Source organism: Bos grunniens, chromosome 24, assembly GCF_055505025.1.
Source record: "Bos grunniens cultivar Pamir isolate PY7600 chromosome 24, Bosgru_T2T1.0, whole genome shotgun sequence".
NCBI lineage: Eukaryota > Metazoa > Chordata > Mammalia > Artiodactyla > Bovidae > Bos > Bos grunniens.
The window spans coordinates 10,053,212-10,059,560 of NC_141188.1; positions in this window are offsets into that span (position 1 = coordinate 10,053,212).

The window sequence follows — 6,349 nt, forward strand, 5'->3', positions numbered from 1 at the left end:
GAGATGTTTGGGTGGCATCACAGACTCAACGGACATGAGTGTGAGCAAGCTCCAGGAGTTGGTGATAGACAGGGAAGCCTGGCGTGCTGCAGTCCATGGGGTCACAAAGAGTCAGACATGACTCAGTGACTGAACAATAACCATAAGAAATTGGCGTAAAAGAAACTGTAAAAATTATTTCAGGTTGTGTGGGGCAGAAGAGGACCTCGTTTCATTTCTGTGAAGGGCTGGTATCAGTCGCAACCCTCCCCTCCAGATAAGGGCGGTCTGTGTCTGCAACCTGCCCCGGCCTCTCAGAGGCAGAGTACGGTTTCCCCAACTCACTGGTACTAGTCTTCACCTTGAGACCTGCTTCCTCCAGCAGAAAACAGTAGAAGCTTCAGTTATTTCTTCTTGTACTTCTGTCGCTCTCAGGAAGCGTCTCTCCCTGGGTGGCCACTCCAACTGCAGACAGACCTCAGAATGCAGATTATTCATGGATCACACCTGTGAGCCCAACCCCTGAGCAGGCTTCAAACCCAGACAGATACACGCTTTGAAGGAGAAACCACAACTGAGCCTCGGCAAGATCAGCTGACCGCCAGCTGACACGTGGATGCACAAGAAATAAACACTTAACTGCTATATGCTCTTGGAGAGGCTTGGGGGTGGTTAAGCAGGCTGACAAGTCTATTTAGAACTGAGAAATACGGATATTGTTTTCCTTGTGTTGTACCAACAAGTAGAGATTTAACAGCACAATAAAACTGAGGAAATCAGGATTTTTATAAAACAGTTTTCTTGCCTGGAGAATCTCATGGACAGAGGAGCCTGGTAGGCTACAGTCCATGGGGTTGCAGAGTCGGACAAGACTGAGCAACTTTCACTTCTTGCTTTTGAGTGAAATAAGCAGTCTCTCAAAGGGTATTCAAAGAAGGCGCTACAGTCAAATTGTCCATTAAAGGGAGAAATGTCTGTTTTTTTCCTACATTGCAGGCAAAATTCCTATGGCCTATGCTTCCCACCAACCTCCTTGTCTCAACTGGACTCATTAATGCCTCTAAACCCACCTGGAGCATCCACTCTCATCACCACTTACTCCTTTCTAGTCTATTCCTCATGCTAACATGGGCTTCCCAGGTGGCTCTAGTGGTAAAGAACCCATCTGCCAATGTAGGAGACATTGGAGATGTGGATTCAATCCCTGAGCCAGAAAGATCCCCTGGAGAAGGGCATGTCAACCCATTCCAGTATTCTTGCCTGGAGAATCCTATGGACAGAGGAGCCTGGAGGGCTACAGTCCATGGACTTGCAAAGAGTTGGACATCACCGAAGCAACTTAGCACGCACACACGCGTGCAAACCTAATCAATGCGAATATGACCATGTTGCTCCACAGCTTAAAATCCTTCAGCACTTTCCCGTTTGCTTTAGGGGAAAGACCAAACTGAAACCTGTCCTTTAAGGATCGGCATCTTCTGGCCTCATGCTGCCTCTCCAGGCTTGGCTCTTGAGCTCAGCCATGCTCAGTGCAGATGAGCCAGGATAATCACTGTCAGTTCCTTGAACAGATCTTGTCTTTTTCTGACTCATAGGCTTCACTGACCACTAGCCAGAAAATTCTTGCCAGTAGGGGAGCAAGTTCCTTGATTCCACTGCTGTTTCCTTAGCCCTGATGCAAAGAGCCAACTCATCGGAAAATGATGCTGGGAAAGATTGAAGGGAAAAGGACAAAGGAGCAGCAGAGGATGAGATGGTTGGATGGCATTACCAGCTCAATGGACATGTATTTGAGCAAACTCCAGGAGATAGTGGAGGACAGAGGAGCCTGACATGCTGCAGTTCATGGGGCCACAAAGAGTCAGACACATTAGCGACTGAATAATAACTCCTTAGTCCAGATTCCTGTTGAAAACAGAAAGAAAGAAAGTGAAGTCACTCGGTTGTGTCCGACTCTTTGCGACCCCATGGGCTGTAGCCTGCCAGGCTCCTCCATCCATGGGATTTTCCAGGCAAGGATACTGGAGTGGGTTGCCATTTCCTCCTCCAGGGGGTCTTTCTGACCCAGAGATCAAACCTGGGTCTCCCACACTGAGAGTAGACTCTTTACCATTTGAGCCACCAGGGAAGCCCAGAACTTGAGACAAAAGTTTGGGTGAAGTTAGGTTACCTGGGCAAGATTCCAACAGCAAGAGAAGGAGCAGCAAGAGTAAGAGGTAGAAAATGGAAAGTAGGCTATGCTCTGAACCAGCCATGTTCCTTTCAAACTTCATACATTGAGGCCCTAACCCCAAGTGTGACAGCACCCAGAGATTGAGTCTTTGAGAGGTAATTAGATTCAGATGAGGTCATGGAGATGGGGCTCCTTATGGTGGGGTTGGTGACTTTATAAGGAGAGACACCAGGGACCTTGCTTCCTTTCTCTCTCCACGTGGTGAGGACACAGCCAGAAGAGGGCCACCTGAAGCCGAGGTACACTCCCTCACTGGGGAGTCAGACCAGCCACACCTTTGGGTTGGACTTCTAAGCCTCCAGAACTGGGAAAAAAAAATAAATTGCCTTTGCTTAAGTCAGCCAGTATATAGTCTTTTGTCATGGCAACCTAAGTCGACAGATAATTTTTAATTACTGAAAATCTGGAATGTTTTCAATATACATTTAACAATATTCTCCTTCTTATTGGAGATGTTTATGTCTTGTTTAAGAAATCCTGCCCTGACATGCGCTTCCCTGGTGGCTCAGACTGTAAACAATTCAACTGCAGTCCAGGACACCTGGATCCGATCCCTGGGTTGGGAAGATCCCTTGGAGAAGGGGATAGCTACCCACTCCAGTATTGCTGCCTGGAGAATCCCACGGACAGAGGAGCCTGGCAGGCTACAGTCCACGGGGTCACAAAGAGTTAGACACAACTGAAGCGAGTTAGCACAACACATACAACATTTAAATAGAATGTTCAAAACAGTACAAGTGAGCCTGGAGGACATTGTGCTAAAAGAAATGTCAGTCATAGAAGGACAAATACTGTTTCTACCTAGATGAAGGATCTAAAATAGTCAAACTCACAGAAGCAAGAATCGAATAGTGGTTCCAGGAGACGGGCAGGGGTGTGGGAGAAATGGGAGTTGCTGTTCAACGGCTATAAAGTTTCATCTTGCTCGATGAATAAGTTCTAGAGATCTGCCGTGTAACCTAGTACCTACCATTGACAATACGGTATTGTGCACTTTAAGACTTGTTAAGAGGTAAACCTCGTGTTAAGTGTTCATGTGTGTGTGCTCCATCATTCAGTTGTGTCTGACTCTTTGTGACCCCATGGACTATAGTCTACCAGGCTCCTCTGTCCTTGGCTTTTTTTCAGGCAAGAATACTAGAGTGGGTAGCGTTTTCTCCTCCATAGAACCTTCGTGACCCAGGGATCAAACCCGCATCTCCTGCAGTGGCAGGTGATTCTTTACCACCGAGCCACCTGGGAAGCCCATAATTATTCTTACCACCAGAAAAAACAAAAGGGGGGGGAGACATAAGAACACCCGGAAAGATGTGGGAAATACCCGTTCTTTTGATGCTGGTGTTTGCCTGTGTCCAAACTCATCAATTTGTACACATTAAATGTTTGGCTCTGTGTGTATCAATTATTCCTATGAAAAGCTGTTAAAATTGTATAAATTTTTTAAGGTTTACCTTTAAGAGAGAACCAAATATATTAGCAGTTGCTTTTTAAAATAAAAGATGATAACCCTGAAATGGTATAGATACTGTGGGGCTAAAGAGAAAAAAAAAAAAAAAAGCAGGTAATTTAAGGGCTAATGTATAAAACAAAACACTTGGAAAGAGAATTTCAGAAGTACATTTTTGCCTATAGATGTAAAAATTTCATGATGGCATTTACCTTAAGACCAAAGAAGACACTGGGCTCTTGCTAGTTCTGAAGCCAGACCATCACGACTCCTCAGAAATGCTGTGATCGGGGACCTTGCCATGCCTTTGTGCAGTCTCAGCACAGTTTGGATTAGAAAAGCAGCATAGCCCATTGGGTAAGATGCTTTCCTGAGAAGTTAATACATCTTCCAACAGTCCTTTGACATTTCTTTTTGATAGAATACGATTCGCAGCTGAAAAGACTTAACACGTCTTTTTTTTGTAATCTCCAAATGTTTCATCACCTCTTCAGGTGATGAATTGTATTCAGATATAGTGGCCATAAGGGTAAGTCTAAGGGCCCAGAAATAATGCAAAGTTTGGTTCTTTTGGAAGAAGCTCTTAATATGGTGGTAATATATCCAGAGTCTGGTTTCAAGTGTACATCTGGAGCCCATTTTAAAGGATTAAGACAAGATGTTGCACACGATGTATGTTTTTAAATTTTGCTATAAGTTAGTAAAAACACTAAAGGTCTACTCTGCCCTGTGTTAGGGTAATTCACATACACTATAAATAATAGGATTGAGTGTATGAAATAAACACAGAGGAACTGTCTCAGGATCTTAAGAGAGCCCAATAAATAGCCCCCTTCTTTACCCCTTCTGGTAAAGAACCCGCTTGCTGATGCAGGAGATGTAAGAGACATGGGTTCGATCCTTGGGTTGGGAAGACCCCCTGGAGAAGGGCATGGCAACCCACTCAAGTATTGTTGCCTGGAGAATTCCATGGACAGAGGAGCCTGGGGGGCTACAGTCCCATAGGGTCATAAAGAGTGGGACAGGACTGAAGTGACTGAGCATGCACGCATGCAGGCTGCACTGCTGAATATGACAGCCACCAGCCACACAGGGCTACCGAGCTCCTGAGATGAGACATGCTGTTCACAGGTGGGATTTCAAAGATTGAGTACCAAAAAAAAAAAAAAGGAAGCTATCCCATCAATAGGTTTAATATTGACATACACTGAAATGACAATATTTGGTTTAAGTAAAATCTGTTTTAGAAAAGGCAGAGGAACCAGAGATCAAATTGCCAACATCTGCTGGATCATCGAAAAATCAAGAGAGTTCCAGAAAAACATCTATTTCTACTTTATTGACTATGCCAAAGTCTTTGACTGTATGGATCACAATAAACTGTGGAAAATTCTTCAATACATGGGAATACCAGACCACCTGACCTGCCTCTTGAGAAACCTATATGCAGGTCAGGAAGCAACAGTTAGAACTGTACATGGAACAGACTGATTTAAAATAGGAAAAGGAGTAATTCAAAGCTGTATATTGTCACCCTGCTTATTTAATTTATATGCACAGTACATCATGAGAAACTCTGGGCTAGAAGAAGCACAAGCTGGAATCAAGTTTGCTAGGAGAAATATCAGTAACCTCAGATATGCAGATGACACCACCGTTATGGCAGAAAGTGAAGAAGAACTAAAGAGCCTCTTGATGAAAGTGAAAGAGGAGAGTGAAAAAGTTGGCTTAATGCTCAACATTCAGAAAACAAAGATTATGGCATCCAGTCCCATCACTTCATGGGAAATAGATGGGGAAACAGTGGAGACAGTGTCAGACTTTATTTTGGGGGGCTCCAAAATCACTGCAGATGGTAATTGCAGCCATGAAATTAAAATACACTTACTCCTTGGAAGGAAAGTTATGACCAACGTAGACAGCATATTCAAAACAGAGACATCCCTTTGCCAACAAAGGTCCATCTAGTCAAGGCTATGGTTTTTCCAGTGGTCATGTATGGATGTGAGAGTTGGACTGTGAAGAAAGCTGAGAGCCGAAGAATGGATGCTTTTGAACTGTGGTGTTGGAGAAGACTCTTGAGAGTCCCTTGGACTGCAAGGAGGTTCCACCAGTCCATTCTAAAGGAGATAAGTCCTGGGTGTTCATTGGAAGGATTGATGCTGAAGCTGAAACTCCAGTACTTTGGCCACTTCATGCGAAGAGTTGACTCATTGGAAAAGACCCTGATGTTGGGAGGGATTGGGGGCAGGAGGAGAAGGGGACGACAGAGGATGAGATGGCTGGATGGGATCACTGACTCGATGGACGTGAGTCTGAGTGAACTCCGGGAGTTGGTGATTGACAGGAAGGCCTGGCGTGCTGCGATTCATGGGGTTGCAAAGAGTCAGACACGACTGAATGACTTAACTGAACTGAACTGAAAATCTGTTTAAACCATCTGTTTCTTTTTACCTTTTATGTGTGGCTACTAGATAGCTTAAAATTACATACGCAGCATGCAGTGTATTTAATGTATTTCTTCTGGACAGTGTTGTTCCAGAGCTTTCCCGTGAGATCAGTCTGAGTCAAGGCTCCAGCTAGGACCACACTGCCCTGGATTCTTCTGCTCTGTCCCTCCTCCCAGTGCTCTTCTCCAGGGAACACTCCTTCACTATGTCATGGAAACAGAACCCCCATCTCAGGGTCTC